This window comes from Ochotona princeps, chromosome 7 (genome assembly GCF_030435755.1).
Source record: "Ochotona princeps isolate mOchPri1 chromosome 7, mOchPri1.hap1, whole genome shotgun sequence".
In the NCBI taxonomy this organism is placed as follows: Eukaryota; Metazoa; Chordata; class Mammalia; order Lagomorpha; family Ochotonidae; genus Ochotona; species Ochotona princeps.
This window is the reverse complement of record NC_080838.1, coordinates 18,986,386-19,001,450: the sequence shown is the minus strand read 5'-3', so window position 1 is coordinate 19,001,450 and position 15,065 is coordinate 18,986,386. Positions and strand designations below refer to the sequence as shown.

Below are 15,065 nucleotides of genomic sequence, written 5' to 3'. Positions count from 1 at the left end.
GGTTTCTAATATTAAGGATGGGTGGATGTTAATGTAATTTTAAAAATTGATACTGATTTTCAATATCTAAAGCAACACTGAGACTCACTACAGTGATCTAATGCTCACCTCAGATCTGACTAAGAAAGATGATTAGATAAGGAAGGCTAAAGTAGAGTGACAGCTCTGGCTGTCTAGCACCATTATGGAGAATCTTTCCAAGAAGTAGAAACCAGCACCTAACTTGGATTTATTTTCAGAAAAGGGCAGACAATTTTAGCTTGCATTAGTGGATTTGGGCACATCTATGTATTCATAAACAACATACAAGCTATTCATTTTTTCCTCTGAATGTGTGTTTCAATTATGCTTTTTATTTTACTGTCACATTGTAATGGTATCGTGGTACCGTTACATGCATATGCTATAGATAGAATAGCAAATTACTTTCTTTACTAGCTTATGGGTAATTGGATCAACAAGAGTCATAGTTTGAACAAAGGGAGAAAAATGAAAAGCATCCAGAGATACATTATTTTGAATATAGTAAAAGATAAGAATGGATGAGCTTATATTTTTGATGACCTTGGAAGAATGATGTGAATTTATCATGGTCATAAAAATAATAAAGAACACCAAGTTATGGGAGAATGACAAAAGGAAGATGATTGTCGCTTCTTCACAAGATCTAGTCTACACTTTTTCTTTAAGCAATTTAGGGAATAGAAGATGCATTTCTTTTATTTTTTCGGAAACAGACTTAGACAAAATATTCACCAGTATTATACAAACAAAAGTGATGGCATAAATTCTTCATGACTTCCAAACAAGAAAATGCCTTGCTCTCCATTTTGTCCTTTTTTTTTGTTTTGTTTCTTAATATATAATTCAAACGAGTGGCTTTGGAACAAGCTTTGACAAAACAAATGAGAAATCAAGATACATAACAGGAAGTAAGAGGTAAGGGCCAGTTTATTCTGGCTTGCAAGAACTGTAAGAGAGACTTTTAAGAATGTGAGATAATTGCTAAATGTAAGCATTTTTGAAAGTTTTATATATATACAATATATATGTCTAAGGTGAAAAATGCTTCCAGAGCCTATAGAACTATATCATGAAACAACAAAATATTTTTTTTAATTTTTAACATGCATAATTTTTAATGTTTTTACCACATGTGAATGTTGTCTATGCTCTTAAGATTCTATTGATGCAAATATTGTACATAATACTACATAATGCCATGCTGCTGCCTCTCAACTGTTCTGTATTGAGAGTTGCCCCATTGAATGTAATTTGAAATAGAGTTGTTCAAATTACAGAATGCAGAAAATGTCACAAATAAGTTTGCATTGCTTTGTTGCTTGCTGCCTGCATTAAAATAATAATGCAGAAAATGTTACTAACGCAGCTTAAACTTTGAAGTATATTACACTTGTAGCTTTACCATTGTGAATAGCAGAAGAAAATGAATATATGGCACTTAGGAATGTGCTACCCAGTTCAGCACAGATAATTATTCATGCTACGTGCTCACTTCAGCAGCACATACACTAAAATTGAAACGATACAGAGAAGATCAGCATGGCCCCTGCGCACATAATTTTATTCATACTATGGAGCAATTTAAGATGTAACATGCATTATCAATGTTTCCTTTTGCGTAGTCTTTCTTAACGTAAGTAAAATATAAAAATACTATCAGTTACAATTGCACTTGAAGTGTTGGCCATCAGATATTTGTCAACATACTACCCACCATAAGGGTTGATGGATGGGAAAGTTATTGTGTAAAACCAAGATACTTGGAGGAATATATAGAACCAAGTCTTCTGACAGTTTGACCTGCATGTTTGTGAAAGGAAAACAAGCTTCTAGAATGTTTGAACCACAGTATTTTGGGTGATTTGTTTTGGAAGAGTTCTTGTGTGTATTTGAAAATAAATTAAGCGATTGGAAAAAATCAGGTTAATTTGAAGGCTCAAAAGTCCAAGAAACACAGCCTTCCTCCAGGCTTATACATCAGGGTCAGCCCTCGTTTTCTATTGGTATCTACAGAGGTTTTCTCGCATACCCAGTACTCTCCTTCTCATCATAATGAATGACAGTGATCCCTTGCAACTTCTCTACTTAGGTACAACGCATACACTCTAGAATTTTCTTAACCCTCTTTTAAAAAAAGAACATATTGTTATATATGTCATATTAAGGCCAAGTGAAGGAGATTATTCTCCTTACTCATATTTCCCTAACACATGGTCCTAGGAAGTTATAATAGAGTAGGGCCTGTAATCATATTGGTTCCTCAAGTGTATCATTACATGTATTAGATCACAAAAGCAAAATCCTCTGTAAGAGTCACAGCCACTTACATCATCCTGGCTGTAGAAAAGCATTCAAATGCCTCTTGTTGCACCGTCTGCCACTTTAGCAATACTTGAGAGATCAATGGAACAGTGATCATATCTGCTTAAGTGATTGGGTCTGTCTTGGTAGATCTTGAATAATCAAAAGTGTAAAAACATTGTACAAGTCCTATTATGTATTTTTATCTCTCTATTAATACAAAAATACACCAGATTTTCCTATTTATAGATGCTTTTGAAAAATCATTTATTCCATATTTTCCAATACTCATATTTGCAACTGTGGTTTATCTTTAGAAACAATTGGAATACATATGTTAATATTTTATCCTGTAATTAAAATTAGTATATGTCTTTTATTTGCTTGAAGTGATTAAAAGAGTTATTTGTCCCTATAATCTAGAAAAGTACATTGTCTGTATAACACCAGAGATAGAGTTACTGAAAAGAATAGGCAAATTAAATCAAAGTTGCAGCAAAGTCTATTCATTTTGACAAAATACATAGAGTTTAGGTTCTGAAAACCATTTACAAGAGATTTGTGTTGAGGAAAAATTCGAAGAAGGGAATTGGTCAAAATGATGGATTCTGACTGGGTAGAACAGGAGTTAAATTCTATCAAAGATAATATGGATGTATCAGAGAAAGAACCAAACACTACAGTATTCAATTATTTCACGCTAATCTACATACATTTGTATTAATATGAGGAGGTGATTTCAGTGAACAAAGGGATAACACATATTTACTTAAAGTAAACAGTGGCTGAAATATGATTTTAATGACCCTTTTTACAGGATATGTGATAGGGTTTACATAAGTGTAAATAACTAACAGCCTGATATATTATCAATTACCTTTGCTTTGCTAAGTGTCAGTTGTATAAACATAGTGGCAAAATGCGGGCTAAGTGTTCAAACTACCTTTTCAAATATGCTCTATTCTATTCAGCATGCACTTTACTAAAATTCATATTCTGTCCTCGGATGGATAACAGTGTTTCAACCAAATGTATTTAGTAGTTCAACTATAGCAGCCACTCAAATGCACATATTGTCTAAAACAAATGGTGAATATAATTTATAAAATTACCCTGATCTTTCCATTATTAATTTGTCTAGACATATTCTGCACACAATTCATTGATTTTAAAATGTTCAAATTTTGTTTTTCCAGAAGTTTGAATTCTGTCCAATTACGGCCACTCGGAGAATGTGAAAATCAGGAGTTGTGCCCACTGTCTCCTGCTTGATGGGGAACAGGCACCACTCTGGGAACAGGTGTCCCCTTCATTCTCTTTGCCAACTTCATGTCCACTGCCAACTTTGTAGTTTATCTGGATGTGTTAGTAGTGCAGCAGTTGATAGCCTCCCTTGCATTTGGCTTGAGACCTTCCTCGTACGGTTTTCAGAAGGAAATGTGAAAGAGATAAATGCGAGGCATGTTAGCAACTACAGACATTGGGAAATTGTCCAACATGTCTGAATAATTATGTTGAATGATTGGAAGCAATCATACAGCCTCTTCTTATTCAGGGAAGAAAGCAAATTGGTTCTATAAATTCATGGAGAGAACGATGCATTTATAGTGCTATGATACTGAGTAGAAAAAAATAGATGAAATATACGTATTAGAGATAGAAAAAATAATCTGATTTTTTAACCCAGTTCTGTGCATCTATGCATATGTATAATGTGAAAAATTGTTCTGAATATGTATGTGGGAGCAATTTAACGGCATTTCTGTAAACTTGCCTCAATCTAAAATAGTATCTTAATTACATTGGTTATTAAAGCTGAATCAGTTCTGTAAATATGTGTACTATTTAAAAGAGTAGGGTTAGAGAGAGGTAGACATGAGGATCTCGTAAGCAAATGTCTATAGATAGAAATAAGCATGGAAAATGGGAATTCTGTGCGTAAGGAGAATATATCGAGTTGGGAGAGGGTAGTGCACACGGAACTTGACAAGGATGTTACGTGCTACAGACCACACAACCTGAAGATAGGAAGAAAAAATGCTCGCAGTAAAGCATACTTAGCAAGCAAGTGAATAACAGGGATATTTAGGAAATTTAAGCAGAGAAAATATGTTATAAATACAGGTGAAGTGAAAAAGTAGAAGTTAATACAATACTAGTTATTGTTGATACTTGTTTCATTTACTTGAGTTATGAGAACCTTCACTTGAAAAGCTGCACTTTTATGTTTCATTCTATGATTAGCCGAATACAAACCCTGGCACTTTAGCTATGATATATTTGATTACAAGCAATCTTATTTACGAGATGCTTAAGTGTGAAATAAAAGCATGTTATTTACTAGATAAATTTTAAATAATGTCTGCTATTTAATAAACGTATCTCACTGTTACAAATTGTATTCATTGTTTTATATATATTTATTAGAACAAATTCCTATGAGATATTGTTAATATTATAATAGATATTTTAATCTTATCTCTAAAATGTGAAAAAGTTGAGGCTTAAACAAGCTAAACAACATCTCCTTGACTATAGTCAGACTGAAAGACAGAATTGGGATTTTAACTTAAATCATCTAATTTTAAAATTTATAGATAACAAGTGTGAGGAACTAAAGCATACTGATGGATGGTAAAATAAGCTAATATTACCCGATTTTCTGTCAAAGGTATAAGAAAATATTATGAAGGGTTAAATCTAGCAGGAAAAGGAAAAGCAGAATATCATGCATTTTCTAAGTTTTCTCATGTATAAAAGTAGAATAAAAGAGGCTATGTGACAGTAATTGGCAATTTTCAGAAGGACATACAGTTTCAGAGAACATGTTTGTTTAGAAAAAGCTGAGTTTAAAATCACATCGAAGTAACAAATCCACACTGTCACTTAGTATTTGCATATATGAGAGTGAAGTAATGTTGAAGAGTCAGAAAGCAGTGCATAAAGTGGTGCTTAAGGCCATGAGAAGAAATCAACCACTTTGTGTGAAAATTCAAGGAGAGCAAGAGACAAAGAATGAATATTTGAGCATAAAGCGAAGTTCTGAATCAAGAGGGAAAATGCCAGGTGCAGAGAAAAAGAAATTAGTTGGAAAGGACAGAATAACTTGAATAATAAAAAGATGCATAGATCAAGAGAGTCTAAAGAATTGAAGAGATTTAATCAAATGAATTACGAAAAGGTTATTGAATTTGTGTAGGCAGGTGGTGATATTAAGAGAATAATTGCAGTGGTAGGGTGGTTTCAGATGCTGGATTTGCAGGAGATTAAAAAATAGAAATGAATAGAAGCTGTGACACAGGTGTGGGTTACAAATTTTAGGAAATGTCAATAAAAAGAAAGAGATAAATAGGATGTTAGTTAATAGGGAACCATTGGGGGGTAGGTTTTAAATGTCAGCAAAACCAGTCTAGTAACAAGAAGGAATGGAATGCAGAATATAATTCGGAAAATACGCCTCAGGGAAGCAGGAATGACTCACTACAGAGGGTTTTCCATCCCTGCACAATCATTTCTTGAGTAAAAACTGTACCTCACAGTGAGTAGTTCCCTCCTTCAAGTTGTTTGAAATCTAGTTATGAAAACTGAGATAAAAGAACTCAACTAAATAAAATAATAATTATGTTTAAAAAAGAGTAAGAGCAGCAAGCAAAGGAAATCCAAAGGAAAAGGTCTGAGATGGTGATCACAAGGTTTTCCATGGAGGTGAGAGCCAGGCTTTGCAAACTTAGGAATGTGGAATTTAGAATCACTGAAGAAAAGAGAGAACTCACAGATACAAAAATATCAGAAAACTTCAGAGTTTTTGTTTACCTATATAGAGGTAGTTCAATGGGGCCAGAGAGAGTGAGCGAAAGAAGAGACGATACAACTGGAGCATGGAACACAGGCTATGTGTGTCCAGGTGGCTCACATGTAGCTGAGATTTAGGGACAGGGAGTTCAGTAATTAGGTTGTGTACCCACAAAGGAAACATTGTGGAAAACTTAAATTGAGATAGGATGTATTCTGCATCATTCTCCCTGGAAAATCTCCAGATATCCTAAAAAATTTCATGCTTACTAAATTTATTAAATTAGTAGCACATTAGTTATGGACTAGTTTCCTCTGGCTACTGTAGCAAAACTCAACAAATTTAAGTAGCTTATAGCAACATAACAGTTCTCCTTTGGTAAGGTTTGGGATAGCACAATTGGTCTCCTTAGGCTTTACTCCTGGAGATGCTAGGGGAGAACCATTTTCCTGCCTTTTAGTACTGCTAAACACTACTCACATTTCATTTTTGTCACCCATTCCTCGGTCTACAAAGTCAGCAGTAATGGGTGGGCATTTTTCACACTACTTTCTTTTTAAAAATATATTGCTGCTATTATAATTTTTTCCATGATATGATGCAGTTTTGTAGAAGTAAGGATTCCTCACTGCACTTTTCTTTCCTCTCTTCCTGTTTTCCCTTACCACCATTCCCCCCACCATATTACCACAGTAGAATAGTCTTTTTTTTAAAGACTTATTTATTGTTATTACAAAGTTAGATGTACATAGAAGAGGAGAGACAGAGAAGACCTTCTGTCCGATGATTCACTCCCCAAATGACCGCAATGGCTGGTGCTGTGCTGATCTGAAGCCAGGAGCCAGGAACCTCCTTCAAGTCTCCCATGCAGGTGAAGGGTCCCAAGGCTTTGTGTCATCCTTGAATGCCTTCCCAGGCCACAAGCAGGGAGCTAGATAGGAAGTGGAGCTGCCGGATTTAGAATCGGCATCCTGGAGTGTTCAAAGTGAGGACTTTAGCCGCTAGGCCACGCTGGGCCCTGTAGTCGTCTTTTAGTGACAGCTACAAATTTAGCTTTCTGCTCTGCATATTTCATGACATTGTATTTATAGGCAAAGATAGAACAACTAGCATCATATTGCCAAGATACATTTAATGCTTTGTAATGAAGTCCTTTCATTCATGTGTAGATGCCTACTGAAACATATTTTCACAGTGTTTTAGTCTCTATTATAAAATTGATCTATGAGAATATATGTATAAACTTAATTACCTATTATCTATTTATTTTGTACTTTGTATAAAGGCTGTCTTATGTTAGAGAGAAGATAGGGTAATTTGTTCTTTTGGGACTGGCTTATTTTACCAAATGGGAAATTTGGTCTTCATTTGGGACCATTTTGTTGCAAATGGTAGGATTTCATTCTTTGATGTCTGAGTAGGATTCCATAGATTAGACATATCAAAATTTATTTATCTACTCATCTGTTGATGGACAACTGGGTTGTTTCATGTTTTTGCTATTGTAGACTGTGCTGCTATAAATACAAGGTTGCAGGTTGCTTTTTTGTATGCAGATTTCATTTCATTTGGATGTATCCCCTGGAGTGGGATAGCTTGGTCATATGGTAAATCAGTTCTCAGTTGTCTGAGCACTCTTCATACTGCCGTCTTTATGATTATCTTTTTCTTCCTCTCTCTATTATGTATAATAGTGCCTGTCATTGTATATAGCCCAGGCTAATAACCCAACATATGTCCACATCTAAGCTCAGTGAACATATTTGATTCCATCTGCAACTTTGATTCTTTTTTGCATACAACCTGAAATATTACCAGCTTCTGGGGATCATGAAACTGATATCTTTTGCAGGTCATTACTCTGTATAAAAAGAAAGATAATGTGTAAAGCTAGAGATCAATAATGAATTCAAAATCAACAAATGGAGCCTGGCACGATGGCTCAATGGGCAAAATCCTCACTTTGCAAGTGCCAGCATACCATATGAGTGACAATTCATGTCCCAGCTGGTCCACTTCCCATATACTTCCGTTTTTATTGTCCGGGAAAGCAGTGGAGGAAATCCCAAAGCTTTAGGACCCTGCTCCCATGTGACAGACCTGGGGGAAGCTCCTGGATCCTGGCTTCAAATCAGCTCGGACAGTCCAGCATCCCATTGTCAGGATATATCCAACAGTTTCATTGGGAGTCCATCTTTGATTTGGAAATATGGATGCATATCGTCTTGTATCTTCACATCTGAATATTGTAGTTCCTATTACGCCATCAATATATATTCCCTTAAATGAGAAATGACACACACAAAAATCAACAACAGGTATGAAGTTAAAACAAAAAATTTACAGCATCATGGAGTCAAAAAATGCACCACTAAATAATCAATGGATGGGTGAAGAAAAGAAAGCACAAGAGCCTTTTGGGTAAAATGATGCCAGTGTGCGATCCATGAGCAAATGATGAAATTGACAAGAGAAGAGAAACTATCTGGGAGAAATGAACATGGAAGCAAAACACCAAAGCACAGAGGAGGCAGTAAAGGAAAGCAGTATGGAAAGGATTTTTAATCTTACAATTTGCATAATTGCTATCTTAGAATATATGAAATTTATTTTTTTGAGGTTGACCATCTTTTTTTGAGATTGGGACCATCTTGTTGTAAATTGTATAATTTCATTCTTTTTAATGGCTGAGTAGTATTACATGGAGTAGATGTACCACTGTTTCTTTAGCCACTGCTCTTTGGGCATCTGGATTGTTTTCAAGTCTTTGTTATTGTAGATTGTGCTGCTGTAAATATAGGATTACAGATCTCCTTCTCATAAGCAACTTTTATTTCCTTTAGATATATTGCTAGGAGTAGGATAGCTGGATCATATGGCAGGTGTATTTTCAATTCTGTAAGCACTCTCCATACTTGTCTGCATATTTGTTTCCACAGTGGTTGTGCTAGCCTGTACTCCCACCAACAGTGAAAGAGGGTACATTTCTCCCCACACTCACACCAGCAAATGTTGTTAGTAGAGTTCTGAATGTAGGCCAATCTCATTGGAATTAGGTGGAACCTCAATGTGGTTATCATTTGTATCTCCCTGATAGCTAGGGAGCCTGAGCATCATTTCATGTGACTGTTAGCCATTTGAGTCTGTTCTTTTGAAAAATGTCTGTTAATTCCCTTTTCCCATTTCTCCACAGGTTTTTTTTTTCTTTACTGTATCTGGATTTCTAAAGTTTTTTTTAAGTCCTGGAAATTAATCATCTATCAGTTGTGTAGTGTGTAAAGATTTTTGCCCATTCTTTTGGTTATTTCTTCACTTTGTTAATCATTTCCTTTGGTGTACAGAAGGTTTTCTGTTTGATGCAGTCTTAATTATTTGTTTTGTTTTTGCCTGGGTGTAGAATTAGGTCCTTGATCCATTTAGAGCTGATTTTTATATAATTTAACATGTGCAGATCTTGCTTTTTAATTCTGCATGCTGCTACCCAGTTGTCCCAACAGTGTTTGTTGAAGAGACCAAGCTTTTTCCCTGGATTGTCTTCAAGTTTCTTGTCAAAGATCAGTTGGCAATGCATGTGTGGGCTCCATTCTGGTGTTTCTATTCTATTCCACTGATCTTTTCAGTTTCTGTACCAGTACCAGACTGTTTTGATAACCACTGCTCTGTGGTATGTCTTGAGGTCTGGAATTGTGATTCCTTCATTTTGATTTTTGTTCTTCAGGATAGTTTTGGCTATTTATTGTCTCTTGCATTTCCAGATGAACTTTTGTATCTTTCCTATTGTTTGAAATTTGCTAAGACTTGTTTTGTGGCCTATAACATGGTCAATTCGGGAAAAGTTTCCATTTACTAATGTATTTTCTGTCTGTAGGATGAAAAGTGTGGTAGATATCAACTAAGTTCATTTGCTCTTGTCTGGGTGAGTTCTGTTATTTCTTTGCTGAGTTTCTGTCTTATTGATCTGGCCATTGATCTTAAACATGTATTAAAGTCCCCCAGTATTATTAGATTGAAGTCTATTTCTCCCTTTCAATCCATTAATATTTGTTTCATTTGGTGCATATACATGGATTTTGGTGATCTCTTCGTGTTGAATGGATCATTTGACTATTATGCAGTGTACTTCATCTCTTGTAATGTTTTTTTACATCAAAGTCTATATCATCTGATATAAGAATGGTTACACCTGCATGTTTTTCCTTACCATTAGCTTGGAATATGTTTTTCCATCCTTTCACTTTCAGTATCCTCTGATCTTTGCTGATGAGATGTGTCCCCTATGAGCAAAAGATAGATGGGTTTTGTTTTTTGATCCAGTCCTCTAATCTATTGCATTTGGCTGGACTTGAATCCAGTTACATTCAGTGTTAATATGGATAGATGGCAGTGTGGTACTGTCATTTTAGCAATGGGTTGTTCTTTGATTTAGTCTTCTGTTGTTATTTTAATGGGTTGTTTTTCATATTTGCCTTTGGTTTTGGTAGTTGCTTTTCCTTTCCTCTTTCAGGAGAACATCTTTGAGTATTATTTATAAGGCAGCTTTAGAAATGGCAAATTCTTGGAGTTTTTCTTTACTGTGGGAGAACCTTATTTCATTTTCATAGAAGAAGGAGAGTTTTGCTGGATATGACATTCTTGGCTGAAAATTTTTCCCATTTAGAATCTGGAATGTGTAACTTCATTCTTTTCTGGACTGTAGCATTTCATCTGAAAAGTCAGCTGTGAGTTTGATTGGGGTTCCTCTATAGTTCACTTGATTTTCTTTTTCAAATGCACGTTTAAGAATCTTTTCCTTATGTTGAACTGAAGAGAGCTCGATTATCATGTGTTGTGGTGAAAATCACTTTTGATCTATGCTGTTGGGGATTCTGTGACCCTCCTATACATTGCTTTCTGATTCTTTCTCCAGATTATGGAAGTCTTCGCTTATTATTTCAATGAATACACTTTTAACTCCAGCTTCTCTTTCTGTGCCATCTGGAACTCCCATAATTCTTATATCGGGCCTTCTAAATGTGTCTTTAATTTTTGGATACCTTTTTTTTAATTTTTTAATTTGACCCAGCTCTGCTTCCAGCGTTTTGTTTGTTTCCCCATTGTGACAGGAAATATCTTCAAATTCTGAAATTCTTTCTTCTTCTTCACTCATTATATTTTTGATACTCTCCACTGTACTTTTAATTTGCTCCACTGTATTTTTAATTTGTGATACATCAGCTTTCAATTTATTCATTGTTTTTATTTCCTACGTGACACATTGCTTAAATTCCTTGAACTGCTGTATGTGTTTCTCATTGTTGTTGAGAAGCTTTACAATGAATTTTCTGAATTCTACGATTTCCATTTTCTTAATGCCTTCCTTAGTTAACTATGAGGGTGGTAGAGGCTTTTGCTCCTTCTTCAGAGAGTCTTCAGTAACATTCATAATGCCTCTGTCTCTTCTTTTACCTTTTGTCATTGCAATTCTGGTGGGCAGATTCTTATACTCAGGACAGGTTTTTAAGATGTATTACCTACAGGCCTAGAAGTCAACTTTATATTCAAGCAGAGTTCCAGGTTAGGAAAATGCCAGCTGTCCTAAAAATCTGGTTTTTGGTGGCTCATATCTTGTTGACACGTGCTGGCCATTAAGTCTTAGTGCCACCTGGAGTTATTTTGGTTGGAGCCGGTAGAGTACTATTATGAAGTTTGTTCCCAGTTTAGTGCTTGCAGAGCTTAGCTCTTATCCCTTCAGAATAACAATATCTGGTTCTGTGAAAATGGCACCTGAGCCCCACATGATTTAGCGCATGTCCATTTTACCACTACTCTTCCTATCCTCTGAGCTCTTGCTCCTCTGTGCAAGATGGCACCCAGCGGCACACTGATGGAGATCTAGGGCTGCTGGTTGTCAGCAATGGGAACCACACAAACACTGTAGGATTCCAAGCTGACGTTGCTTTTCCTGTGGGATCAGCTCAGTTCGGTTAGCTAGAAATGAGCCCACTCTGGGCCATCCCTTCCAATCCGCACTCTCCATCCCACTACACAAGATGGTGCCCAATCTCTGTACTATGAGATTGATCCTTCCACCAATCCATCCCTTGGAGACTACTGCTCCCTCTCTGCTTGTTATTGGGTCAAACGAGTTGTCAGGATGGGCAGTTCTAAGTCTGTGTTTCACTCCTGAGCTCTCTGTGCGTTCATACTTCCACCTGGCTACCACAAGAGTTGTGGCCACTGCTGAATCTCTTGCTCCTGCTGGAGCCTGAATTGCCAGAGTCCAGATCACTTTTTGCTGGCTTCTGGTGGGTTTTCTGTTCACTGAAACACTGCTCCCCCATCTCTTCTGCTTCCCTGATTCCAGGAGCCTCCAGGGATCTCCCTGCCAACTCCCTAACCACTACCTTTCCTGGAATCTGCACCTTGTGCTTCACCCTGTCTAATGATTCTCCGTAATTCCAAACCTGTCTGTCTGATATCACCTTCTGAAATGGAAATGTTGGCACATATGTGTGGATATAGTACATATCATCCTTGATGTAAATAAGATTTAGAAACATACTGATATGCTGAGAAACATACTGATATGTTAGAAACATACTGATATGCTGAGTGCGATTGAGTGTGATTACTATAGTCTCTACTATTATGTCTTTATATATTTGAAATTTGATCACTAGATGATTAAAAGAAGTGCTAGGTCTTTTCTTATGGTTTGACCATTGCTTTGCATAATGTTTTCTTTTTTTTTTTTTAAAGATTTATTTTATTTTTATTACAAAGTCAGATATACTGAGAGGAGGAGAGATAGAGAGGAAGTGGAGCTGCTGGGATTAGAACCAGCGGCCATATGGGATCAAGGCGAGGAACTTAGCCACTAGGCCACGCCGCCGAGCCCGCATAATGTTTTCTAAATAAAAATTCAGCAAATGTCATGATTAGTCAATCAATTATAGTGAATTTACAATTTAATTGTATGTGATCTGGGCAAGTTAACATCTCCTTCATAATTGGACAGAGGCCACTTATAATCATTTTGCCATAACTATAGCAAAATATTAAATACATTCTTGATTTCAATAAGTATCTTCTCAATTCAGCTGTGGATGCATGACTTAAAAAAAAAGAGCCACAGGACCCAGAGTGGTGGCCTAGTGGCTAAAGTCCTCACCTTGATTGTGCCGGGATCCCATATGGGCACCGGTTCTAATCCTGGCAGCTCCACTTCCCACCCAGCTCCCTGCTTGTGGCCTGGGAAAGCAGTCAAGGACGGCCCAAAGCCTTAAGGACCTTGCAGCTGTGTGGGAGACCTGGAGAAAGCTCCGGGCTCCTGGCTCCAGATCGGCACAGCATCGGCCGTTGCGGCCACTTGGGGAGTGAATCATCGGATGGAAGATCTTCCTGTCTGTCTCTCCTCCTCTCTGTGTATCTGACTTTGTAATAAAAATAAATAAATCTTTTTAAAAAAAGAGCCACAAAACACTCATTTGGAGCCAAATACTCCCTAATCACACAAATTACAAATTCAGATAAACGTCAAAGGATGAACTCTTAAATTTAATATGGTATCAGTAAAATAAAATAATTAAATCTGGATATCAACTCCATATTGGGCAGATCCAGGTACCTTGATTTTTTTTATGACTGATGATGTTAAGAATGTAGTTAGACAATCATTCAGCAAAGAAGAGAAAGTAGAGAGTTAGGAATTAACTTTTTCCATCTCTTAGTTTCTGTCCAAGATTTTAAAAAAATGTATTGTTCCCATAGAATAACAAATAAAGTTACTTTTTAAAATTGTATTCTCTCAATGGTCTGCCACAAAAATTTGCTATTGACATTGAATGTACAATATATTTTATGCCACCCCTGGTACTTTGTTTAAGTCATATTGCAATATGACCTGGAAATTGGAAATTGAGCAGAAGTTCCTATTAATAACTTGAAGACAGTTTCTTGTTTGGCCTTAAAAATCTCGGAACAGCCAGACTACCAGTGGGAGAAGTTCACAAGATATTCTTTTAGTGTCCCAGTACTAGAACAATCTCTTTCTACCTATCAACAAGAGGAACCTAATGAAAATGGCAGAATGCCTGCCAGAGTCAACAAGACACTTTCCCATAGGAAATAAAGAAAAGCAAATGATTGCTTGAATAAATTTTTAGAAACATCGTCTCTTCATTTTATGCATAGAAAATAAATAGAAAATGGCTTTCCTAAGATGTGATATTGAATAATAAACTCCAGGGTCCATTCCACATGCCTATAAAGTTGTATAGGTGACAGCAAAATGCAATATGGGACAGTGGAGGTAAAATTGCCATCATTGGGATCTATCAAATTTGCTAGAATAAAATCTTGACTCAAATCACTGTGTAGATAACAGGTATATCACTATGCCACAGATTTCAATACTTAATGAACTGTAAATCTTACTTTATCCAAGCTGATTTTACAAACGTAATAGTTTGTTCTCAGGTCACGAAGTTTAGATAACTTACCAGTGTTGCTCCAAGATACACCACGACCCAGAAAGATGAAAAACACCTGCTGCTGGTTCAGTGCTTTCCTTAACAATAAACTGCTCCTCTACAGCCACTGTGTTTCTCTATTGGAAAACACCAAGTATTTTATTGAAAAAGGCCCTGAAAAAAATGACACTGCTCTACAGTTCATAACTTCCCTGGTTCCTTTCAGTTTCCTACTATAATAGCCCTAGGACATAGAGAAAACAATGGAGAGCTCTGTGTTAGGACACCAGTTGAAAATGGTAGACCACTAAGATCAATTTTGTCATTGCCATTCATTATCTAATTCAAATCATTTTTTTCCTTAAATTAATTCAAATTGCCTTAATATCTTTAGAAATTTATGGCCTAGGCATTAAATTATTACAATTGTTAAGGTCAAACAAAAGGGATTTTAGAGTTGGGTTTTTTTTATGATTTCAATTACTTATGAAGAATTT

General features: G+C 36.1%; 1 non-coding gene across 1 annotated transcript; it reads left to right on the top strand.

Moving 5' to 3' along the window:
- Positions 1-1,508: 1,508 nt before the first annotated feature.
- LOC118759056 (U6 spliceosomal RNA) lies at positions 1,509-1,616 on the top strand. Its single transcript, XR_004995960.2, has one exon. It is a non-coding gene; the product is annotated as a U6 spliceosomal RNA (small nuclear RNA).
- Positions 1,617-15,065: the final 13,449 nt, after the last annotated feature.